We start from the raw sequence: 27,829 nt of genomic DNA, 5'->3' as shown, positions 1-27,829 counted from the left end.
CATTCAAGACCAGGCTACACTGGACACAGCGAACAAACTTAACCTTCGATCTTCTTACTTGCGACACCTTTTCCACTGAGGCTGGCAAAGATGGATGGTGTGAGGATGGCACATGCAAGGACGAAGACTGTTGCAGAGATGACAGCTGCAAAGGACGCTGCAGAGAGGATGGCTCCAGAGAGGACGGCTGTAGAGAGGACGGCTCCAGAGAGGACGGCTCCAGAGAGGACGGCTGCATGGGAGGCTGTAGAGACGAGGGCTGCAGGGGACGCTTCAGTGGAGGTTCCACAGAGGTCGACTCCAAAGAGGACAACTGTAGGGGACGCTTCAGAGAGGACGGATGCAGGGGAGACGGCTGTAGAGAGGACGGATGCAGAGAGGACGGCTCCAGAGGGGACGGCTGTAGAGAGGACGGCTGTAGAGAGGACGGCTGCATGGGAGGCTGTAGAGACGAGGGCAGCAGGGGACGCTTCAGTGGAGGTTCCACAGAGGTCGACTCCAAAGAGGACAACTGTAGGGGACGCTTCAGAGAGGACGGATGCAGGGGAGACGGCTGTAGAGAGGATGGATGCAGAGAGGACGGCTCCAGAGGGGACGGCTGTAGAGAGGACGGCTGTAGAGAGGACGGCTCCAGACAGGACGGCTGTAGAGAGGACGGCTCCAGACAGGACGGCTGTAGAGAGGACGGCTGTAGAGAGGACGGCTCCAGACAGGACGGCTGTAGAGAGGACGGCTCCAGACAGGACGGCTGTAGAGAGGACGGCTCCAGAGAGGACGGCTCCAGAGAGGACGGCTGCATGGGAGGCATAAGAGACGAGGGCAGCAGGGGACGCTTCAGTGGAGGTTCCACAGAGGTCGACTCCAAAGAGGACAGCTGTAGGGGACACTTCAGAGAGGACGGATGCAGGGGAGACAGCTCCAGAGAGGATGGCTCCAGGGGTTGCTTCAGAGAGGACATCTCTGGGGCTTCACATTTTATGACATGTTTGATGAAGTCATCTCGACGGAGATAAGTTGAAGTGCAGTATGCACAGTGGAAGTGTGTACTGGAGCGACACTTCAAACTACACTTGCAGATGACCAAATCTGAAAAAACAAAATGGTGCAACTAAATCATGATTCTGTAAAAGCTTGTCATACAACTTTCAGTTTTATTGTTCACATGCATATAGGATGAATAGCAAATGAGAGGACACACACACACTCACACACACACACTTCTACAAACCTTTATGAAGCACAGCTCTTTTGATGTGCCCCAAGAGATGCAACTTGCAAGCACTTTGCTTCGTAGGCTTAAAAAGATCTGTGGGGCAGAATGGGCAGTGATACTTCTGGCCACACTTCTCCAGCACTGGCTGTTCGCCAGATTTCAGAATAGTTATGTGTTTCTGGAAAGGAAAAGAAAAAGACATGCTAAATCAATATTCAGGAGTATGTTAAAATCTGCTATATTTGACATAACTATCAATCTGAAAGTTTAACAATAGAATAGAACACCCACAGCATTTGTAAGACTACCAAAGACTAGCTAATACAGTATCATGAGTTTGCAGCAACTAATTAAAAGGGATATTTTTTAATGGGTCATTTTATTGTCTAATCAGGCTTTTGGGAGCACCCAAGACAGTTCAAGTTGCTTGATTCAGTATTTTGATATTCTTTTTATCAGACACGCCCCCTTCCTTTACAAACATATTGTAACTTCAAACTCCATTTTAACGATGAATCGGAAACACCCGTCCTTGGTTCTGGTGACTGACATTGTCCTTCTAATACATTTTTTCAATTACTTTTTCCATTTATTTTTAATAATTATTTTGGAAAATGAAAGAAATTAAATACTATAAAAATAAATTAAATAAATAAAAAAAGTAATGGTAAAAACACGGCCTCCTCACGTACTAGGAGGGCAGGATGAGTCACCAGAACCAAGGACGGGTGTTTTTGATGAATCCAACACATTAAAAATAGAGTTTGAAGTTATAATGGGTTTGTATAGGAAGGGGGTGTGTCTGATCATATGAATATCAAATATCTAAATACTGAATCAAGCAACTTAAAACTGTCCGGGGGCTCACAACAGCCTTGGTAGACAAAATTACCCTTTTTTTAAAGAGAAATATCCCTTAAACTGTGTTTTGATGACTTAGTCAACTGTGGAATTTGACTACATGCTGTAGCTGTAATTAATAATAAAGACCATTATCATGACTACAATAGCCATTAGTTATCACTTCCATTAGCTAAAGATACTGTTTTGTGTACCAAATGGTAATTAAATACTCTGTTAATGGATTTGTACACCATTAGTTTGTTAACTATATACATTCGTTAAATATGGGGTCAATTAAAGCTCTCAAACCAAAGAAAATACTGGTGCATATGGATCACTTAACAGGTTATTTAACTTTTAAAAAAAATGTTGGTCTATGTCTCTAGCTATTGTGTGCACCCTAGACTTAAAGAATAAATAAAAATAAATATTTAGATATTTTATATTCATTTTATCAGACACCTATCTCCTATATAAACCATTGAACTTCAAACTTGAAGACATCCATGCTTGTGGTGACTGATATTATCCAATAATATGTGAGTGGGGCATGTTTATTTCAATACATAACATTTTGTTCAGTCCAACATGGTTGGGTTTGAAGTTCAATGGGCTTATATAGGAGGGGGCATTTAAGCAACTTAAACTGTGTGGAATGCACACAAATGCCAGAGTAGATGTTATAAATATCCTCATGTTTAAGTGTTACACCATTTAAAAACGTTTGTCAATGTAATTTCTATGATCACGGTGCAAACTAACTAACATATATACCCACACCCCATCTTCAGCTGTTTGTTTTGTTCAGTTCCTTTATTGACAACAAAACATTTATGCGTACGCTAAAGCGGTGTGCATATTGTCTCATAAATCATGTCAAACAACAATCATCCATCAATTGTGTGCAAACTATTAACGTAGTCGCCCACCACGTCGTCTTGTCGTTCAATATGCATGTTAATCACTGCATATAGCTTAATCTACTACTACTACGACAACTACAATCAAATGTCCAAGAGTCAAGAAGTTGACTCCAACAATTATGATTTTACCGACTAAATTAAATAACCCATTATATGTACTTTTGATATTGTTTGGGAGAGACACACTTACTTCCATGTTGTTTGCAGGGACAGGAAAGAGGCAGGTGCAGGCACTTGTCTTCCTATTATTAGCCTACGCCCACCCTTCATTTTACCTTTTATTTCGGAAATGTATCAAAAAAAAATAGGTTTATGCTAATAAATAGATTCAATGGATTACCTAGAGAAGACAGTTTGTCTAATGAAACTAGCTGGGTGCTGTTTACAGATACTCCACTTGTCCTAGAACACTTTTTAACTTTATTATTTATTTGTATTTATATGTACAAACACTAATGATAAGGATCATTATTGTTATGAATTTAAATATCCACTGTAATCATGCCTATGATAATGCTACGTTTTAACACATTGGGAGCGAAATGCTTTAATATAAAACAATAAAACAAACAACAGTTATTAATATATATGTCCAGTGTACTAATGCAAAACAATCATGAATACAATCAGTTTTAACATTATTATTGAGAGTAAAATAATTAGATAAATACAGGGATGTTGTGAGGTTTTGTTTTGCTTTTTTATTTGCTATTTTGTGCACGCGCGCACGCAAACCTGTGCACGCGCGCACGCACGTAAACTTGTGCATGCGCGCACGCACGTAAACTTGTACACGCGCGCATGCATGCTTGCGCACGCGCTTGTGCACGCGCGACACACAAAAAAAAAACACTTCCGGTCCTCACACAGCAGCGCTCACGTATCAACGCTCACGCACCAAGTCTCGTCTGCGACGACGCAGCTGGGTGCTCCTCATTACTTGGTACCCGAGCTCAAGGTATATAAAAGGAAGGTATAGACATCTATGTCATTTTGCAGTTCTGCAGTTTGGCTGGGAGTCAGGTGGACCAGCTCAGAACAAACACGATTTCTGAACGACTGCGATTGTGAAATAGTACTCGGCCCAGGAAAATAAAATAAGTCATATAACACACAGTTTTCTGCTGTGTTGCTTTTTTTATGTGTACACTGTTTATTGATCTATCTAAAGAGCACAAAGTAAGTGATACTGCCTAGACAGAAACCAGTGTTGCCATGTCTGCTTATAATAAGCGACTTTGGGCTTATTTTTTTGTGAAATTGCTGGTAAATATTGGTAGTTGTGAGTTGTGGTTTCTTGGGCTTAGTTGCTTTTTTGGGCTTGCTTCACAATTTTAAATTTAAATTATTTTAACTAGTGGTTCTAAGATATTTTCATGTCATGGACCCCCAAATTAGCCTAATATGTATTTGTCCCCTAACGCCCATCTGAAAATGTTTTGTGCCCAGAATGTCTGTGACCACTTTTTTATATTGTGGAAAAGTGGAAATATTTTACTAAACACGTTTTCTGACAGAACTTTTAAAATGGATATGAAGAGGACAATAGACTCCAGTCTTAGGAATTCATTATTGGGTGAGTACACACCAGACAATTGGACTCGAGTCATAGTGACTCGACTCGAGTCTGACTCGAGTCGCATATTTGACGACTTGCGACTCGACTCGGACTTTGAAGGTAAAGACTTGCGACTCGACTCGGACTTGGAAGGTAAAAGACCAACGAGACTTGAGACTCGACTCGGACTTGCTAGCCAATGACTCCCGACTCGACTCGACTCGAGACAAGATGACTCTAATGACTCGTTTAGTTTTTTCCCCTATGAATGATCTGTGTGTGAAATGCGCTCTGTCTTTATACAAACCCATGCTCACTCTACCGCAAATGCCTCTCTCTCTTTATACAACCCCATGCTCACTCTACCGCAAATGTGCTCTCTCTCTTTATATAAACCCATGCTCACTCTACCGCAAATGCGCTATCTCTCTTTATACAACCCCATGCTCACTCTACCGCAAATGTGCTCTCTCTCTTTATATAAACCCATGCTCACTCTACCGCAAATGCGCTATCTCTCTTTATACAAACCCATGCTCACTCTACCACAAACGCCACCACCACTCACTCCCAGCGGGGTCATTTTGATTCTATGACGGCTGCCGTCTAGTTATCATCAGTGCCAGTGTTGTGAGGAAAAACAAGCAACCAGGTCTAGGAAAACCAGCCCAAAAGAAGCGAGTCAAGCGACTATGGGCCACATGAGCACTCTAACATATACATCAGCTATTTGAAAATAGCAGATCCACAAGCTCACAACGCCTTGCGATGCAACTAGTCGTTCGTGTTTTGTTTATGACCCCAGCCACCCCAACAACAACAGTAGCACCAGCCAGCGAGATATACGTACTTGTAAACATGAAAGTCACTCACCACTGTCGAATTTACTTTATCCATGGTAACAGCAATAAAGTCTTAGTCCGTTTTTTGGTGCGCAACACAACCCTCGTTTAAGTGAATTGCTTTCACCTGCTGCTGCTGTGCAGAGTGTGCGCTACAGGGCATATCTCCGCCAAGCCAGGGTGACCTACCCAGGCTCATGAAATTCATATGCAGGCATAGTAGCCAATTAGAATGAAATCTGCAAAAACGGACTCATATACTGATACAGAACCATATATTGGCTATATATTATGGCTGTGGGGTGGAAATCTTGTATGTTCCTTTTTCATTATTATTTAAAAACAATTTGAAATCGTGAAAATAGCCAATCTACAAGCTGTAATTATTTAATAATTAAGAAATACTATATTTTAAAGACTGAAAAATCAACTAAAGTCAATATTAGAGCAAGTTCATTCACATTTCATTTGAATGAAAATAACTTGTGGGTAAAATTCATTCTGTGAATCTAATGTGATTAATGTGACCCCTACTTCAGTCAGTGAAGTCCAGGGCTGAATGTGACATATTGAGACCTATATAACTAAATATTGGTCATTTGCCAACACATTATTTTGTGAAATAAATGGGTTATATTTCACAGATAGTTATACTATTCTTATAATATATTAAAATACAATCATCCTTAACCTTCAAGTTAAATGCATTATTGACTTGCCCACAACAGAAAGACTTGGGACTCGACTTGGACTTGGGACCAAATGACTTGGGACTCGACTTGGACTCGGACCGGAGGGTTGGATTGACTTGGGACTCGACTTGGACTTGGGACCAAATGACTTGGGACTCGACTTGGGACTCGGACCTGAGGGTTGGATTGACTTGGGACTCGACTTGGACTTGGGACCAAACGACTTGGGACTCGACTTGGACTTGGGACCAAATGACTTGGGACTCGACTTGGACTCGGACCGGAGCGACTTGAACAATTGTCTGGTACACACTCAGTGCGGAGCACTTTTATGCCGCGGAGATCAGTCTGCTAACCGGGCGCAGATGAGACCGATCTATGGCTGTGTATTTGGAACACATGAAATGCACAGTATGTAAGATCACAGACATTCTAGGGCTAGGATATGGAATCAGATTTTCCACATTTTATCTCAAGATTTTTTGAAAATGTCAGATCTACAAGCTCACAACGTGTTACATCACGATGCGTTGTGAGCTTGTAGATTGGCCATTTTCAATGTATATAGGTTTAAAGTGCTCATAATGGCCTAGTGCCGTAGTTGCTTCTTTTGGGCTTGTTTTCCTAGACCTGGTTGCTTAACCATGTACCACCAGTGTACCCTCACTGATTTAACTTTACTAACTATTTTCTCTACAAACTTCCTGCACGTGGATCGACAAAGATATTCACAAAATTTCACAAAAACATGTATTGAAAGCATTGAACCTTTTTTTGACACGCCTAATTAAAAATGAATGAATAAATAAATAAATAGTTATAAACGGTTATTATATCTGGTGTGGAAGGTCCGGTCTACAGCCTGCCTGTATCCGGTCATTTACACATACATACAGTCCATACACTGTCTCTGCTCCAGACCCAGACTGGATCAGCATCAACCTGCAAACAAATTGATCCCAGCCTAGAATGCTTCTAATCCCATATCCCGGTGTGACATTCATTCCGCTGCTATTGGCTAGATCAGGGGTCTTCAACAAGCAGTCGTTTTTTACATTAACCACTTGAAACCTAGCATCCCTATTCTGAGGAGAACTAGCCAAAAATAGCAGATCTACAAGCTCACAAAGCCTTGCGAGGCGTTGAGAGGCATTACAAATAGCTTGTAATGTTTTCCTCGTTCTTACATAATATGACAATTTGGCCAAATTGTAACTTTAGAAACGTGAAGATAGCCTGTATACACTTATACTGTATGTTTGTTTGTTTACTGTTGAGTGAGAAAACATTGTTGCACATTAAGCTAATCATCTGGGGACCACCCCCCAAAAATTATGTAACACAATTAATAAATATACTCAGCAATGATTAAAACAATTAAAAAAAGGCACACAGACCTACAAATTTGTGATATCAACCATCACTGAAAGCCCGCGACCGGCGGCTCACGTTACCGCAGTAATATATCTATTGTTGTCGGAGCATAATTTTTTTTTCCTGGCGAATCTCGCCCACGAGTTTGAGCAGCTAGACTGGGCAGGATCTTTACTGCCTGGGCAGCTGCCCTATGGAGTTACATTCTGGGCTGGTTGATTCTGTAATCAGAACCAGTAAACTGCTGGCTAGTGGGGGTTGGGCTGACCGTGGTGATGGAACCGGCCCCGATATTAAAGGGAGAGGCCTGCGATGCTAGAGCAGGGTTTGTATTAACGGCACTGGGTTCACCCCAAGGGCCCTCTTTGAAATTGAGTCTATATAGGAATGAATGGCCTGTAGTTTCGCTGTTTTACCCCTGCTGGTGTCAGAAAGATTTTTTCTCCATTCAACTGGGTGGGTTTTTGACGAACTTTAGACTTGATTTTATTACCTTAATAAACATTGTCATAATTACTATATGCTTCCAGTCGCTAGTTTAAAATCTTCTTTCAATCATCATGATATGCGTTTTGGTAAATAGGTAGGGTATGCTCTAGGAGGGGCGGGATGATTTCATTGACAAGCTACACAACCAATAGCATTCATTCCCTGCATACCCCCGCTCTTGATTGACAAGCTACCCAACCAATATCATTCATTTAGCGATTGATTTCCGGCTGCTTTTTTGTATATATTAAAGATTTGAAATTGTTAAAAAAAAGGCTTCATTTCAGTTGAATCTGGGGGCGACACTTTGTCCATCTCTTTTATACAGTCTATGGTTCACCCACACTGATGTTCTGATTACAGTCCAGCTGTGGGGTTGAGGCAACAGGAATGTCTTCACCCGCAGCAGGGTTGGCCACTCTGTAGTAGCTTTCAGACTGCATGGGCATAATCGATGACGTCAGCAGCTTCGCTTTCCGACATGAACTGCCGGTTAGTGTTGTTCATGATGATATTGTCTGCAGGCCTCGGGCCGCAGAAATTAGACAAGTTGTGTCCATTTGAGTCCTGGGCTCAATGAACCAATTGGTGTGGCTGACTGCTCAGTATATGCAGCCGAGACTGGACTTAATGGAGGAGATTCAAGGTTAAAGTTGGAGGAAACTAATACTTTAAGTGAGTTCAAGACCAGCTCTAATTTTCGCCTATCGGGAGGCTTTGAAATTCTTCTCTGTTTGACCGTCAATAGTCTGATTAAACGTGATAATGTCCCATTCAGTGCATTGACAGCATCCGAAATGGGTGCAGCTAACAGTAGGCTTGAAGAGACGATCAGATGCAGAGCAACGATTGAAGATGTTTTTTTACTCTTCTTCTCCAAAACAAGTTTTAAAACAGTTTGTAAAAATTAAACAGAAAGGTAGCACTAATTACATAATGCTCACTGTATAAATATATGTACAATAAAATAAAATATGAAAATAAAGCTACAAGCAGTAGGACTACAAATATTAAATATTATTTTTGATAAACAGCAATACTGTTAAACACACACCACCAACCAGGTTGGGTCACGTGACGAGGAGAGGAGGACTGTATACAGTATGTTCATTATAGAACATGTTCAAACAGCCACAGATATGAAGATGCTACCATAAGAACACAAACACACAGGTTGGAACAGGTCATTTGTGGCAATAGGAGAGGAATGTACAGTGGTTGGCAGGGTGTGAATATGAACTCACATAACCTTGCAGAGTCAGAACACTCAGTCAGATGCAGAGTGTGAGAGAAGTTGTGTGAACAATAATGCAATAGAGGAGTCTGTTAACCCTGTTAATGAATTAATTCATGCTGAAATATAATGTGACATTCATGCACGCGCATGTACAGGCATTAAGCAATAGGCCTACAGGCAACAGGGGGGCGAGAGAGAGAGCGAGAGCGAGAGAGAACAGACGAATCTAGAATCCCCCTTTAGGGCGTTGGCTTGACTATGATTTCCAGAGTGGGGGTTGGTTTGCAGAGTAGAGTTACTTGATTAAAAGTAACTGTACTGTACTCATTCAAATAATGACTCAAGTAAAAGTAAAAAAGTACAGGCTCTGAAATGTACCCAAAGAGTAAAAGTAAAAAGTATTTTTACCAGATGTTTCTGAGTGACAAGTTATCACAAAGTAACGTTAACCTACTTTCCCATGTAACACCAATGCTATCAAACAAAGAACATGTTCTCATAGCATTGCTAAAATTAGCTACAGGATTGCAAACAGTAACAGTGTTCATTCAATGGTAAAGATGGACCTGTCATAATGGTCCAAATCACTTTTAAGAATGAAATGAACACTAAGGATTTTAATGTGTAGAACGATGTGACCTTTGACATCCTATTCACTGAACATGGACATGTTTAAAACAGTGGTTCTCAACCTGTGGGCCGGGGGCCACTGGTGGGCCGTGAGGATATTACTAGTGGGCCCCCAAATAACTTGCAAAACACTAACACTAATATAATATAAAATAATGTTTTGAAAAATCATGGTATTTAACATTTCTTTCTTTAAAACCTTGAAATAGTTGTCAGCTTGTAGATCTATTTTCTGCAAATTTTCCCCCCAGAATACAGATGCTAGGGTTCAAGTGGTTAATGTAAAACCCACCACACAAAGATTTGGCAGACCCCCTGTAGTAACTCAGAGGACCCCCTAGGGGTCCCAGACCCCCTGTTGAAGACCCATGATGCAGTAGACAATTTATGAAAAACAGAGGAATACAGAGGGTGAGTGTAGCCTTTGTTTTATTCATAATAAATGAAACATGCAACTAATAATAAAAGAGAACTAGAAAAAGTGCTCCTCGGAGCACAGGTCTCCGCCAGGTCAGGTAGGTTATTTTGGCCTCCTGGTGGCGCTATAATAGGCCAATGTGAAAAGGGTGCCATTTCTTCCGAGGCCGTGCACGGCAATCGGACACTGCATTCATGATTTGAGGCATTTTGTTCTAAAAATTTGTTTTGCTAAATTAGACCTGTTGGTGGCGCTATAACAGGTCAATGTTAAAAGGGTGGCATTTGTTCCTCAACATAGTTTGAATGTGCGTGGAAAGTTTCACCGCAATCAGACGCTGCGTTCATGATTTGCGGCATTTTGTTCAAAGCAAGCCACTACTGCAAAGTCTGGTTGTTAATCTTAGCCAATCAGGATGGAATATGTAAAATCAAACAGATCCGTCTTGATCACATGACTATAGAGATCATGTGTACCGATTTGCGTGAAATTTGGATAAAATGGGAAGGAGTAATATACATTTTTTTGTTTACATAAATCGGCCTCTTGGTAGATGTGAAAAATGCAGGGCAAAGGTTTTTCCTTGGCCTCTAGGAAGTACGCATACAAAGTTTTATACAGATCGGTGCAGTTATAGGTAAAAACACGAATCGGCCTGTTATAGCGCCATGTAGCAACTCATAATGTAATAACAGCTCATAATGTAATAACAGCTCATAATGTAATAACGGTTCATAATGTAATAACGGCTCAAATTGTTGTTTCCTGGCAAGTATGAGGTTCAGTATCATGGTCAGTATCATGTCAGTATCATGGTCAGTATAATGTCAGTATCATGGTCAGTATCATGTCAGTATCATGGTCAGTATAATGTCAGTATCATGGTCAGTATCATTGTCAGTATGTCAGTATCATGGTCAGTATCATGTCAGTATCATGGTCAGTATAATGTCAGTATCATGGTCAGTATAATGTCAGTATCATTGTCAGTATGTCAGTATCATGGTCAGTATCATTGTCAGTATGTCAGTATCATTGTCAGTATGTCAGTATCATGGTCAGTACCATGGTCCGTATCATGTCAGTATCATGGTCAGTATAATGTCAGTATCATTGTTAGTATGTCAGTATCATGGTCAGTGTCATGTTCTTTCTCAGTTATTTTCCACTAGTTGGCAAGGATTCTTTCTGCAGCTGTGAGCCTTTAGAAATTAGGCAGGTCATTATGACCTCTGTCAATTACACACCTGTTTTGCCTTTGATAATTACATTCTCTATCAGGTCTTCATGACCTTTTGTCAATCACTCACCTGTTTTGGCTTTAGCAATTATGTGTTCTCTATATAACAAGCCTAGCAGTCGGCCGTGAGGCCAGTCAAATGCTTCATGCCTAGAAAGTTCATCGCTTGTGAGTACATTGAGTGCAGTTATTTTGGTTAAAATGACATTGATGTAAATTCATGATGTTGTATTAAGAACGTTAAAATGCTCTGTAATTTAGTCATGTGTTTATTTGCATAGATACATGTTTGGTATTAACATTTATGATTTCTACATGCTGACTGTACTTTATTTTGAATTATTAAGACCGAAGTTTACTGTACATTTTTTGTTATACATCCTTTTTGATGTTTGTATTTCAGTTTTACAAAAATGATTGTGGAGAGAAAACAGACAACAGTAAAAAACAGTCAACTTTACTCCAGCTTCTGCGTTTCTCTTCAAGTCTTGTTCGCTACCTAGCACTCTACCCATACCAAAAAGGCCTCTTCCCGCAGCTCAACGGCCAGCATGACCGCTGCTGCCGCACGGGCCAAAGCAGAAGCTGCCCGTGCACGTGTTGCCTTCGCTCGACAGGAATCAGAGCTAAGGCTTGAAGAGGCTCGTATACAATCAGAGCAGGCTCGTGTACAATCAGAGCTCAAGTTGAAAGAGGCTTCCATACAAGCTAAGCTATCAGTACTCCAACAAGAGAGAGAATTTGCAGCAGCCCAAGCAGAGGCTGAAGTTCTCGAGGAGGCTGTAGGATCAAATTGTAGTGAAAGCAGCAAGGGGGAAAACGACGATTTAGAGCACATTGCCACTCTGCGAACCCAAGCTTATGTGGAGCAACAGTCCCAAGCTCACCTCAGTCGTGAGAACCCACCACACCTTGATCCATATTCGCCATCAGCAGGGTTGCCCCCCATTAGGTCCGCTACTCAGCCAGAGAGCGAACCATCAGCAGGGTTGCCCCCCATTAGGTCCGCTACTCAGCCAGAGAGCGGACCATCAGCAGGGTTGCCCCTCGTTAGGTCTGACATTCAGGCAGTACCGTCTGTAGGACTGCCCATCATTGAGCCTGCCACTCAACGTGCAGTCTACTTTAAGCCTCACAGCGTACAAGGGAACGGCTTCAACATTAATGCCTCGTACAATAACAGTGGAAATTATGTTCAAGCAGCACAGCGGACCGAATGGTCAACACCAGTGGTCCGTCAACAAATCAAAAGTGATCCCATGGCACAACAAACAGGAGAACCACCACCAGTAATCAAACACAATTACCCTACTTACTCACGTGGCGTTTCACCTGGAAGAGCCACATTCCAGACACCTGCTGATGACAGGTCAACTATGGGAGACATCGCAAGATATCTAGTTCGGCGTGAACTTGTGGTCTCAGGACTTGTTAAGTTCAATGACCAGCCTGAACATTACTTGGCATGGAGGTCCTCTTTTCGCAGTGCAACTCAGGGACTGAATCTAACTCCCAGTGAGGAGCTTGACCTCTTGATTAAGTGGCTGGGGAGCCAGTCTTCAGACCAGATCATGCGCATTCGTGCAGTGCACGCCACGATCCACTGCAAGGACTACACATGGCTTGGGAGAGGATGGAAGAATGTTTTGGCTCTCCTGAGATGTTAGAGAAAGCTCTTTTTGACAAGTTGGAGAACTTTCCTAGAATCGGCAACAGAGACCATGTGAAGCTCAGGGAATTGGGAGACATCTTAAGAGAGATAGAGGCTGCTCAATCCCAAGGCTACCTGCCTGGCCTTCAGTATTTGGACACTCCCAGAGGAGTCAACCCTATTGTTGAAAAGTTGCCAAATGGACTGCAGGAGAAGTGGCTAGCTCAGGGCTCTGTATACAAGGAGCAGTACCACGTCTTCTTCCCTCCTTTCGCTTTCTTTAAGGACTTCATCTGTAAGGAAGCTCGAAGACGAAATGACCCTAGCTTTGTTCTCTCAGCACCTCCTACAGGTCCTTCAAGCAGTTCCTATAGATCTGTATCAGTTCCTTTCAAGCCTGAGTATCAGGAAAAGAGACCAGGATACACCAGACACGTAACCACTCACAGGACGGAAGTATCATCAGACCAGTCAACGCCTCAGTCAAACAGTTCAGTTAGCAACTCAGGTGGCTTTTTCAAGCAATGCCCCATCCATATGAAACCACATCCTTTAAAAAAGTGCAGAGGCTTTCGAAGTAAACCACTGGAGGAGCGAAAGAACTTTCTGAGAGAGAACAAAGTTTGTTACAGGTGTTGCTCATCCACTACCCACCTTGCAAAAAACTGTGAAGCGGCCGTGAAATGTAGTGAATGTGGAAGTGACGGTCACCTTTCAGCCCTACACCCTGGACCTCCTCCCTGGTGGGCCCACGACAGCAGCGAACCCTCCTTAGAGCATGGCGGGAGGGTGAAGAACAAACTTCCCAAGACTTAGTCACCTCTAAACGCACTGAGGTCTGTAGTGAAGGGCAGAACCTCAGGTCTAGCTCAAAGATCTGCCTTGCAAAGGTCTACCCTAAAGCAAACCCAGAAAAGGCAACTAAGGTTTATATCGTTCTAGACGACCAAAGTAATAGGTCTCTGGCCAAGTCCGATTTCTTTGACCTTTTCCAGATTTCTGGGTCACAAGCACCATTCACACTCAACACATGTGCAGGGGTCTCCGAAGCAGTCGGGAGAAGAGCCACAGGGTTTGTGGTTGAGTCATTAGATGGAAAAGTATGCGTGCCGCTACCTGCACTTATTGAGTGTGACCACGTGCCAGACAACCGGTCGGAGATTCCGACTCCAAATGCTGCACAGCATCACTCACACCTCAAGTCTGTTGCTCATCAGATACCACCAATGGACCCAGATGCCAAAATCCTCCTTCTCTTGGGTCGTGATATCCTGCGCGTCCACAAAGTCAGAGAGCAAAGAAACGGTCCTCATAATGCCCCATTCGCCCAGAGACAAGACCTGGGATGGGTCATTATAGGAGATGTGTCTCTAGGTTCGACTCAGAGGCCAGAAGATGTGGCTTCCTTCCGGACCTGCACGCTTGAAAATGGGCGGCCGTCTCTCCTTCCCCCCTGTCCGAATCAAATACCTGTCAAGGAGCAGGTTGGCCATAAGCAGTACCTTCATTCTACTCACAGCCCCACACCTGTCGCACACGGCATGACTATGATCATGGTCACTGTCAAAACTTCAAAACATAAAGAACAGATTGCCATCGCAGAAGATGCCTCTATCGCACAGTTCAAGAGTGAGATATCCAAGAGGTTCAAGGTCAGACAAGAGCAGCTGGTATTAATATTTGCTGGAGAGATCCTTAAAGATGGGGGATACTCTATCCCAGCATTGCATCAAAGACACACTTGCTGTTCATCTCGTCATCAAGCCTGCAACAAATTCCACAAAGGGTGGTACATCTCAGGCATCGGGTTCCAGTTCTGTGACATCCCAGACCAGCAGTACTACCCACTCCACTGCCCACACAGCGACAGACATAGTACCTTCACCAACACAGCCTGCAAACATACAGAGAGGGCTCGGTGACTTGTCTGCCCGTTCAGGCATGGGCAAAACAAATATCATAGATCTCTAGATCATAGAAGCAGGAACTGATGTCCAATACAGAGCTGCTGTCACTAATCATACAGAACCCACAGATGCAGCAGTTCGGAAGCAACCCCGTCTCAGCCTTCCAACTGTCCAGAACAGAGGATAAAGAGCCTCTGCCAATGGTCGTATCAGGAAGTCAGAGGACACCTGTACACCGCCCATCTCTGCACGGGACACCAGCCCTAGTATCTACGACCCCCTGGGCTTCTACACAAAGGGCCAGGGCAACAGTGTGTTCAGTTGTCCTGAGATATAGAATCCTGAAGCCTTATCCACAAGTACCAAACCCAGAGCAATACAGGCCTTAATCCAGATCCAACAGTGTCTTCAGATCCTACAAGTGGAGGCATTTGGCCTCAATCCCAGCTTGATATTTAGAGTCCCCCCAGTTATTCCTCCCAACACAGGAGGCAGTGTTGCTCCAGAGAACTCTTCTGCTACAGCACCAGGATCAAGTCCTGCTTCAGCTACCAGTTCCGTTCAGCAACACCAGCGCCTCATGCAGAAGATTATACAACAAAGATCTTGAGGCCCGTTTGTGAGACGGTTATGGACTTGAATTAGTCTTTGACATTTTATTGCTGATTAGTTATTCATTTAAATTGTGATATTTCTTTAAATACCAGACGGGGAGTGTCATGTTCTTTCTCAGTTATTTTCCACTAGTTGGCAAGGATTCTTTCTGCAGCTGTGAGCCTTTAGAAAGTAGGCAGGTCATTATGACCTCTGTCAATTACACACCTGTTTTGCCTTTGATAATTACATTCTCTATCAGGTCTTCATGACCTTTTGTCAATCACTCACCAATTATGTGTTCTCTATATAACAAGCCTAGCAGTCGGCCGTGAGGCCAGTCAAATGCTTCATGCCTAGAAAGTTCATCGCTTGTGAGTACATTGTGCAGTTATTTTGGTTAAAATGACATTGATGTAAATTCATGATGTTGTATTAAGAACGTTAAAATGCTCTGTAATTTAGTCATGTGTTTATTTGCATAGATACATGTTTGGTATTAACATTTGTGATTTCTACATGCTGACTGTACTTTATTTTGAATTATTAAGACCGAAGTTTACTGTACATTTTTTGTGATACATCCTTTTTGATGTTTGTATTTCAGTTTTACAAAAATGATTGTGGAGAGAAAACAGACAACAGTAAAAAACAGTCAACTTTATTCCAGCTTCTGCGTTTCTCTTCAAGTCTTGTTCGCTACCTGTTAATTTGTATTCACACATACGATGAGAGCAGGATAGTCAGTATAATGTCAGTATCATTGTCAGTATCATGGTCAGTACCATGGTCAGTACCATGGTCAGTATCATGTCAGTACCATGGTCAGTATCATGGTCAGTTTCATGGTCAGTATCATGGTCAGTATCATATTAGTTAGTATCATGCTCAGTATAATGTCAGTATCATCGTCAGTATCATGTTAGTGTAAATTTTCAGTCTCATTGTCAGTATCATGGTCAATATTATGGTCAGTATCATCAGATTTCCAAAAATATTGATATCAATTATTTTAAGCCTAGAATCAAGCCATCCAGGATCCTGGTGATTCATGACCATGAAACATTTGATTCTGTGAAAACAAAATAATTGAAAACCGCAAAAAGGGCATTTATTAAATATTATTAAAAAAAATCAAATGTTTGATTCTAGGCTTAAAATAGTTGATATAAATATTATTGGAATCTCTATGGAAAAAATGAATGGGATCTGGAACAATGGAACCAGAAAATGTCAGCCACTGCTATGCCCTATGGTCTGACTCGACGATCCAGTTCTCCCATTTAAAGGTCAGGAGGTTAATGTTGCCTCCTGGCGGCGCTATAATAGGCCAATGTGAAAAGGGTGCCATTTCTTCTTAGGCCTTTCAATCGGACACTGGATTCATGATTTGGGGCATTTTGTTCCAGAAATGTGTTATGCTAAATTAGACCTGCTGGTGGCGCTATAATAGTCCAGGCGTTTCGGGCCATATTTTGATGGAATCGTGCACTTTACGATACAAGCATGAAATTTGGCACACAGTTAGAGCATGCCATAAGGAACATTTTTGGCTATAGGGCCATCGCAGATTTGTCCTGTGGTAACCATGGCAGCCATTTTCCAAAATGGCCTCCATCTGCTGTTATTTTACCAATAACTCAGGTGCTAGACCACCTAGGATCTTGATTCTGGTGACTAATCCTAAATGTTCAAGTATGAGGAATACAGTGGTACTATTTAGAATTGTCCTGTGGTAACCATGGCAGCCATCTTTCAAAATGGCCACCACCTGCTGTCATTTTACCAATGACTCAGGTGCTAGACCACCTAGGATCTTGATTCTGGTGACTAATCCTACATTTTCAAGGATGAGGAATACAGTGGTACTATTCACAACATGCTAGTAACTACCTAACTAACTACAGTACATGAGGAGGCTGATACTCGTGTCATATTACACCTAGAAGATGCTGTGAAGGAAGGGTATAGCAAGGTGACAATACGCACAGTAGACACGGATGTGCTGGTCCTGGCAGTAACGTCAGCCCAACGCCTCCACTTGACTGAGCTGTGGGTTGCTTTTGGAACTGGGAAAAGTTTCCGTAACTTAGCAGCTCATGAGATGGCAAGGGCATTAGGCCCAGATCGATGCTTAGCCTTACCCATGTTCCATGCCTTTACTGGATGTGACACAGTGTCATCTTTTGGAGGCAGAGGCAAGAAGACGGCATGGGAGACCTGGAAAACCTATGGTGACGTCACACGTGCCTTCAGTTCCTTAGCTGCCATCCCAGACAAAATAGATGACTGGATGGAGCTTCTGGAGCGATTTGTGGTATTGCTCTATGACCGCACTAGCGGCCAGGCATCAGTGAACGGGCACGGAAGCAACTATTCACCCAGAAGGGCAGAACAATTGATGGACTCCCCCCAACACGAGCTGCACTGATTCAACATACAAAGAGGGCAGCCTACCAAGCTGGCCACTGTTGGGGACAGGCGATGGTTGCAGCCCCTGAACTCCCATCCCCAGGTGAATGGGGGTGGAAGAGGAAGGAGACAGGTGAATACAAATAATTTAATCCACTTCTTTACACTTGTAAACCTGTGATCTGACAATAAAGCTGATTCTAATTTTGACAGGAGGATGGGAAGTGCACTGGACCACACAGAAGCGAGCCTGGCTTTTCGGGAACTCCTCCGCTGTGGTTGCAAAAAGGGATGCAGTGGACAATGCAGATGTGTTAAGGCAGCACTTCAGTGTACTGCCCTTTGCTACTGTGGTGGACTGTGCAACTAACATTGTGTAGATTATCTGGCTTTATTGAATAGACCCCTTAACAGACGACGTCACACTGATAAGAACCAGTCTGCGTGGAACCAGTATGCGCGCAATGAAACCCATTCTATCAGGTCTCGCTAGGACGCGCCTCACTAGCCAACACACAAGAGGGGGTTGGGGTGAGCTGAAATCAGCGCACCCCAAAACAACAGGTTGAGAATTGATTGCGTGAAACAATCACCTGTGCGTCCAGTCTCAATGTTGGTAAACAAATAATTGGTCTATATGCCATTAGGCTATGACTCATGAGTACTCTGCCTTTGTTGTGTCTTATAGTCCATTGAAAATAATTATGCAATACTACTACTAATAAAATAAACAGTGAAGTACTGCATTCTTGACTCTCACGTGTCAGTTTGAAAACATGTACTGTACTACACCATTACATATTTTGATGGGTTTACTATTATTTAATTAACTGAATGCCAGATATATGTAGTTAGGTATTAACATGTTGTAAATAGTACCACTGTATTCCTCATCCTTGAAAATGTAGGATTAGTCACCAGAATCAAGATCCTAGGTGGTCTAGCACCTGAGTTATTGGTAAAACTAGAAGTTCGAGCCGCTGCGCGGCTCTCACATCTAGCGTGACGTAGCGCCCACTTCGCATCGCAGATCCACCTGACAGCCAACTCACAGTATTAGAGAGACCATTTTGTTAAAGTTGGCCGAAGGCGCTTATAATTTTCCGACATGGCAACACTGCTGAGGGCGCTGTGAAAAGTAGAGCAAAGTCGCTTATAATTAGTGTACATGGCAACACTGGCGTGCATGCTTGTTTCTGTCTGTCTCTCTCTCCCCCTCCCCATTCCTCTCCCTCTCTCTCTGTAGCTCTCCTCCTTGGTCTCTGTCGCTCTCTCTCTGTCCGTGTGTGCACACGCGTTCTTGACACACACACACACACACACACACACACACACACACACACACGCACGCACTCCTCCTACATTGTGATAGAGAGAGAAAAGTATCGTGTCGTCTCGTCTCCCTCCCCCTCTCTCTCTCTCTGTCGCTTTCCTCCTCCTATCCGTCTCTCTCTCTCCCCCTGCCCTGTGTGTGTGTGTCTCTCTCTGGCTTTCCTTGCATAATAGTGAAGTGAGTTTGTTGGTCCATCCGTGTCTTTCTCGCTCTGTGTCTGTGTAACGCTCTGTCTGTGTCCCTCTTTGGCCCTTACCGTGTATCTCTCTGTCCCCCGCGTTGCCAGGTTTGCTTATTTGTATAAGCAATGATGGGCTTATTTAGTGGCGCTTTTGGGCTCGTTTGCATAGAGCAACACGTCAGCGCTTGTTTCTCGCCCGTTTCACGGACGTTGTTATTTGTATAAGCAATGGGCTTATTTGGTCGCGCTTTTGGCCTCGTTTGCATAGAGCAACACGTCAGCGCTTGTTTCGCGCACGTCAGCGCTTGTTTCTCTCCCGTTTCACGGACGTGGCAACGTCATGGCAACGTGAAAGGGTGCTCTCTGTGTCGCAGATGATTGGCTGTTGAGACGGATCATGCGGAAGTGAATTGCGAGCAGAAATAGATAACACTTTATGACACTTTATGATTATTATAAAAGGAGACACATGTGAAGGTGGAAAATAAAATAGAAGTGTTTATATACTTTTGCATGAGCGATTTTTGTAGCAAGTTGGGAGAGAAGTGGAGCAGTGCTTTGGCCGTGAGTTGTTCCTAAGAGGTTGAGGTTCCAAAAGGGACGGCTCTCTGTTTGAGTAGTAGAAGATAACAGCAGATGGAGGCCATTTTGGACTATAACAGCCCAACGTGAAAAGGGTGGCATTTCTTCCTCCAAAATTCCTTCCTTCCAAAATTTCACAGATATTGCACAGACCTCTCCTGCAAACTTTGGAAGCCAATGTTAGCCAATTAGGCTGGAATTTGAAGAAATCTGACAGATCTGTGTTGATCACATGACTATAGAGATACTGGCCCTCATTTATCAACGCGGTGCAGCCCAAATAATGGGCGTAGAGCGAGATCACCGCACCTTTCGGCATTTATCAATATATCCTGACGTGGGCTTCATCCTACCGTACACTGAGATCTCACGTCTGGTCGAGACCAGTTGTTGACGTTGGCTGCGCCCGTTTATTCCATTCTAGACCTGCGGAGCAGCATTGTCTGACTGTCTGACAGGCATCTGGACACATAATCCACTCCTAAATGTATATCTACACACTAATAATTAATCCCTGTGAAAATATAACATTTTATAAAGTAATTTAAACAAACTGCTTTAACAGTCATTCAGTTGCATTGGCTATTTTAAAATAGCAGATCTGCAAGCTCAAAAACGGGTCGCATCGCGACGCGTTGTAAGCTTGTAGATCTGCTATTTTCAAAATATACGAGCGCTTTTGCGTCGGGACTCGGGAGTCCCGCGGTCGGGACTGCCGACGATCTTTTCATGGACAGTGAGGTGTACAAACTTACAGTAACTTGTCCTATGTTATGGAGTTATGTCATAGAGAGTTACGAAGTCTACAACCTGGCTGGGTTAAGGATATAAACCCGACGCTCCAATCTCTTATTAACGTGGTGGAATCACTGCCGCCCGTCCGAGTCTCACGGGGAATATCCTACATGACTGCTTGTGCACTGCTCGGTATGGGTTAAATAAATTAATATACAAACGTATTCCATTCATGGCGATGTGATTGGTATCATAATATGTCATTCATGTAGGCTACAAGCCTAAGTGACAAAGATTGTACCGCTACGGATTACATGAAAGACACAGTTGGGCGTGTGTGTGTGTGAGTGAGAGAGAGAGAGAGAGAGAGGTGAGGCGTGTGCGTGTGCTTGTGTGTGTGACTTGACAGGCAGCGAGGCGAGGCGATCGGGGGAAACTCTTTCTTATTGGCTTTTGATGTCTTTGGTCGTATTCTGATTCTTCTTCATGTCGTAAAATCGGGGCGTTTTGAGAATATTTAAGGGCGTGTTATTTAAATGACGCTCGTTTTCAGACGTGAGATTTATCAAAGCTCCGACCTGATGTACGCCAGGATTGGCTGTGTAGGATCCGTTGATAAATGTGACTTTGACGTTGGTGTACGCCGAATATATGGAAAAATATAAGCCGGTTTATACGCTGCGTTGATAAATGAGGGCCACTGTGTACCGATTTGCGTGATTTTTGGACAGAATCTGTAGGAGTAATATGAAAGAAATGTGTTTGCTCAATTCGGCCTCCAGGTGGCGCTCTAAAAGGCAAATGTGAAAAATGCAGGGCAAAGGTTTTTCCTTTGCCTCTCTAGGGAGTATGCGTGCAAAGTTTCACGCAGATCGGTGCAGTTGTAGGTAAAAACGCAAAATGGCTGTTAGAATTGAAAATTTTTAAATGGCATTTCTTCCTCGGCCTAGTGGGAATATGCGCGCAAAATTTCACGGAAATCGCATACTGCGTTGTTGATTTGAGGCATTTTGTTGAAAAATAACCAATCCTGCAAACTTTGTAAGCCAATCAGGATGGAATATGGAGAATCGGACAGATCCGTGTTGATCACATGACTATAGAGATACTGTGTACCGATTTGCGTGAGGTTTGGACAAAATCTGTATAGGTGATATCCAAAAATGTGTTTTTCACAAATCGGCCTCTTGGTGGCGCTATAACAGGCCAATCTGAAAAATTTGGGGCAGAGGTTTGGCTTTGGCATCCAGGGAGTGTGTGCGCACAGTTTCACAGCAGCCGGGCCAACGGTGAGGGAGATTAGCTGTTCACAGACAGACACACAGACGGACACACGGACGGACGGACGGACAGACAGGGTGCAAAACATACTCTCTTGCCATGCCTTTCGGCCTGGCGGAGACAACAACACTTTGATCTGTGCAGTGTTGCTGACTTCCTTTGATGTGCCATCGAGGTCTGAGCCAGGCAGCAGGCTCTGGCCATAATGTGCTCTCTCAGAAGGCGCAGACTTTTTCCTGATAAATGCATCAACTTTATATCATTATTGAATGTTTGGCCGCCATGGAACCCATAATATTATTGCCATCAAAACAAGAGTCATGGGTTGCGTTGGGTCACTTTTAAAGGCTATTCTATAAACGTAATTTTCGCTTTTAAATAAGAGACTTGTTTGATTGGAAACCTGAGACATCCACTGTAGGAAACCACGCCAGTGGAAAACATTTCCTGTACGAAACCACGCCAGTGGAAAACATTTCCTGTAGGAAACCACGCCATTGAAAAACGGCTTGTCGGGTGTCTGCCTTGTTGTCTGCTGCTGTTGCACAGCAACAGGAGGCTACTGACGTCAGGTGCACTAGACTAGACCAGTGGTTCTCAACCTGTGGCTCGGGAGTCGGGACCCCCCGATTTTAAAAAAAGACCTTTTTAATACCTAAAGAAAGAAAGAAAGGCCATTACTGCATCAAAAGTAATAAACAAACTATATAACTGGTCAAACATTTGCCAATTGTTAAATAATTAAGAAAGAGGCAAACATTGTGAAAATAGCATTGGCTATTTTCACAATATTTATCTGTGTAACCGAGTCAAACTCCAAAGTCCAAGTGTTTGTCAGGGTGGGGGGGTCCCCAGTTCAAATATTATTATTTTTGGGAGTCCCCAGTTCAAATGTAATTATTTTGGGGGGTCCCCAGTTCATATATGATTATGATTATTTTGAGGGGTCCCCAGTTCAAATATAATTATTTTGGGGGGTCCCCAGTTCATATATGATTATGATTATTTTGAGGGGTCCCCAGTTCAAATATGATTATTTTGGGGGGTCGTGGCCTGATCAATGTTGAGATCCACTTGACTAGACTACATAGACTGGCTTGCGATAAACGCCAAAACAGACATGAGCCCGTAAAATTATATGTCAGAAATAAAGACAGACCCACATGATATAACGTTGTACAACCACTAGTGTACGTCAAGTGCAGTTAAAGGGATATTTCACTTTCAAAACATTTTTGGGTCATTTTATCATCTACTCAGGTGCTGTGAGCCCCCTGGACACTTTTTAAGTTGCTTGATTCAGTATTTAGATATTTGATATTCATTTTATCAGACACGCCCCCTTCCTATACAAACCCATTGTAACTTCAAACTCCATTTTAACCATGTTAGATTCATCGGAAACACCCGTCCTTGGTTCTGGTGACTGACATTGTCCTTCTAATATGTGAGGAGACCGTGTTTTTTCATATATTCTTTTCATGTTTTCAGCGGCAACCTATGAATGATCCCTTGACTGCGAGAGAATGATAGAAGCAGAAATGACGTCATCCCCCCAAAAAAATCTCTGTTGACTCCCATGTTATGAGATGTAGAAAAACACTTCTAGCTCGGATTTCTTCTTTTTTTGGTGAAAACAAGCCATATTCAACTGCCGATAACAACAGAACGGACGATTGCGGTAAAAATTATTTTGTTCCGGTGGATAGAAGAGACCCTCCCCCTCCCCCCAGACAGCTTTAGCTTTGACATTATACTGACCATACTGACCATTATACTGACATGATACTGACATGATGCTGACCATGACACTGACATTATACTGACATGATACTGACCATGATACTGACATTATACTGACCATACTGACCATGATACTGACATTATACTGACATGATACTGACATTATACTGACCAAACTGACCATGATACTGACATTATACTGACATGATACTGACCATGATACTGACATTATACTGACCATACTGACCATGATACTGACATTATACTGACATGATACTGACATGATGCTGACCATGATACTGACATTATACTGACATGATACTGACATGATGCTGACCATGATACTGACATTATACTGACCATACTGACTGTAATACTTATAATCGGCTGATTGTTTAGAACCGGACTCAAGAAACACTGTGAAGGCCTAGCTGGGTTGTAAGGCCAGCTAGTCATCCTGACTATGCCATCCATGATTAACTGGGTTGTAAGGCCAGCCAATCTCCTGGTACTCTGGAGAGAGTTAAGATGCCCTTCGAGCGTCGCTGAGGACACTGGATTGTCTGATGAGCTATTCCTGATTGGGTCTATGTTGTTCACTCTGGAAGGGTTAAGACTGGGTCTAATGCCGATGATGAGAATTAGTTCAACCCTGACATACGGCTTGTTTTACACTACTGAGGGTGGCTCCTGACATCACGGCGGTGATGTCAGGTGGTGTCAGGCATTCCCACATATGGAGCTGGCTATGTCTGTCATGCCCAAACCGGGGACTATGATGTCAGTCCTGGATGGTTCCGGTTATCTCCGTATATGGGGTTTCTAGAAGGAGTGTTCTGATGTCAGAGCTAGGTATGTTTTAGGAATCTCCTTTTCTAGCTATTCTATACTGTCAGACTTTGTCTCCATTTATGGGGATAGGCGAGTATGGGTGAGTATGCCCTGAATGTTCGTAACAGCTGCCCCACGGATTTCCCGTGGAAATACGTTAAAAATCCAAGAACGTTCTCTGGCATACGCCGCCCCACGGATTTCCTGTGGGAATACGTCCAAAGTCAGAGAACATTTCCTCGCCTATGCCTGTGTCTCCGTCTTTGTCTGTTTTGACCCATCATACATTACTTGAGGTAGTGATGAGCCCGCTGCCCCATGAGGACATTCAGATGAGGTTTATTTATGTGGTAGTGATGAGCCCACTGCCCCATGAGGACAGTTGGATGAGGTTCCTTCCCGGAACTTTGCCTGGAACGGGTCGCCCTATGGAACTGCCGTTCAGGCCTCGAGTGTCGTCTCTTGCGTGCCGAACTCTGATCGGTCGCTGATGAGCTCTGCCTTGAACGGGTCACCCTCTGGGACCGCCATTCAGGCCTCGAGCGTCGTCTCCTGCGTGCCGAACCTTGATCGGTCGTGGAGGAACTGGAACTCTGCCTTGAACGGGTCACCCTATGGGACCGCCGTTCAGGCCTCGAGTATCGTCCCCTGCGTGCCGAACTCTGATCGGTCGCTGATGAGCTCTGCCTTGAACGGGTCGCCCTATGGGACCGTCGTTCAGGCCTCGAGCGGCGTCTCCTGCGTGCCGAACCCTGATCGGTCGTGGAGGAACTGGAACTCTGCCTTGAACAGGTCACCCTATGGGACCGCCGTTCAGGCCTCGAGTATCGTACCCTGCGTGCCGAACTCTGATCGGTCGCTGATGAGCTCTGCCTTGAACGGGTCGCCCTATGGGACCGTCGTTCAGGCCTCGAGCGGCGTCTCCTGCGTGCCGAACCCTGATCGGTCGTGGAGGAACTGGAACTCTGCCTTGAACGGGTCACCCTATGGGACCGCCGTTCAGGCCTCGAGTATCTTACCCTGCGTGCCGAACTCTGATCGGTCGCTGATGAGCTCTGCCTTGAACGGGTCGCCCTATGGGACCGTCGTTCAGGCCTCGAGCGGCGTCTCCTGCGTGCCGAACCCTGATCGGTCGCGGAGGAACCCTGCCTTGAGCGGGTCGCCTGAGGGGACGGCCGCTCAAGCCAGGTGATGGGCTCCGTGATCTGAGCTGGGGGTCCCTGCGTGCTGGGACCGGACTTTTGGCATGTTGCCCCTACAGTAAGCCTTGAATCCGGCTCTCCGGCGGAAGGACCATTGTAATACTTATAATCGGCTGATTGTTTAGAACCGGACTCAAGAAACACTGTGAAGGCCTAGCTGGGTTGTAAGGCCAGCTAGTCATCCTGACTATGCCATCCATGATTAACTGGGTTGTAAGGCCAGCCAATCTCCTGGTACTCTGGAGAGAGTTAAGATGCCCTTCGAGCGTCGCTGAGGAAACTGGATTGTCTGATGAGCTATTCCTGATTGGGTCTATGTTGTTCACTCTGGAAGGGTTAAGACTGGGTCTAATGCCGATGATGAGAATTAGTTCAACCCTGACATACGGCTTGTTTTACACCACTGAGGGTGGCTCCTGACATCACGGCGGTGATGTCAGGTGGTCAGGCATTCCCACATATGGAGCTGGCTATGTCTGTCATGCCCAAACCGGGGACTATGATGTCAGTCCTGGATGGTTCCGGTTATCTCCGTATATGGGGTTTCTAGAAGGAGTGTTCTGATGTCAGAGCTAGGTATGTTTTAGGAATCTCCTTTTCTAGCTATTCTATACTGTCAGACTTTGTCTCCATTTATGGGGATAGGCGAGTATGGGTGAGTATGCCCTGAATGTTCGTAACACTGACCATGATACTGACATTATACTGACATGATACTGACATGATGCTGACCATGATGCTGACCATGATACTGACATTATACTGACCATGATACTGACATTATACTGACCACACTGACCATGATACTGACATGATACTGACATGATACTGACATGATACTGACATGATGCTGACCATGATACTGACATTATACTGACATGATACTGACCATGATACTGACCATGATACTACATTACATTACATTACAGTAATTTAGCAGACGCTCTTATCCAAAGCGACTTACCATAAGTGCATTCAACATAGGTAGGCAAGAAAACTACTAATCACCAGAAGTTTTAAGGGCATTCTCTTCTAAAACAAGCAACTAAGAGTATACCTAGCGCTAAGGTAAAAGTGCAATATATTAGCTACCTATTTCTTAAACAGATGAGACAAATAGGAAAATCAAATGAGCAAGAGCTAATACTAACAATTATACTGACATGATACTGACAATGATACTTATCTGACATGATAATGACACTTTTGTCAACAATTTGAGCCGTTATTACATTATGAACTGTTATTACATTATAAGCGACAACGTAAGGTTCTTAATGTAACACATTATTACATTATTACATTATGCAAAAATCTGTTATTACGTTATGCGCTCATGATTTTATTACATTATGAGCTGATTATTACATTATTAGCTTTTATTACATTTAGTTTATTACATTATGAACCGTTATTACATTATGAGCTGTTATTACATTATGAGTTGCTACAAGGCCAAACATCCAACATCCTCCAAGCTCAAACTTCAGTAATGAACATTTTATCTCTAAACAGGAAACTCTTGGAATGATTACAGGTAACCGATAATGGCTACTTCCTCTGTTTTACTGGGAATTGGAACTGTAGTCTGAACAATACCAGGAAAGCAGAGAGTGAGGCCAAATTACGAGGTTGTTTAAGGACAGTTATGTTTTCACTATTACACAATATACGATACGATAAGATACGAGGAAGCTACGTTTTCAAAGCTAAATTGAGGGTATAGTGTGTAGAGAGAATTGCTCTAGATATCGACTGCTATAACACCCACATTTGTATTTTGAAAACACTCAAACATGTCATAATTATGTCCCAGCTCTCTGTCATGTAAAGTAAAAAGCCCCTCAGTCAGAATGCATCAAGGGTCACTGAGGTCTGATCTTATTAGGCCAACCTAATCTTTATTTATATAGTACAT

This window comes from Gymnoscopelus braueri (genome assembly GCF_963280865.1).
Source record: "Gymnoscopelus braueri genome assembly, chromosome: 3".
NCBI classification, from domain to species: Eukaryota; Metazoa; Chordata; class Actinopteri; order Myctophiformes; family Myctophidae; genus Gymnoscopelus; species Gymnoscopelus braueri.
The sequence above is the reverse complement of the archived record's forward strand: the minus strand, read 5'-3'. Positions refer to the sequence as shown.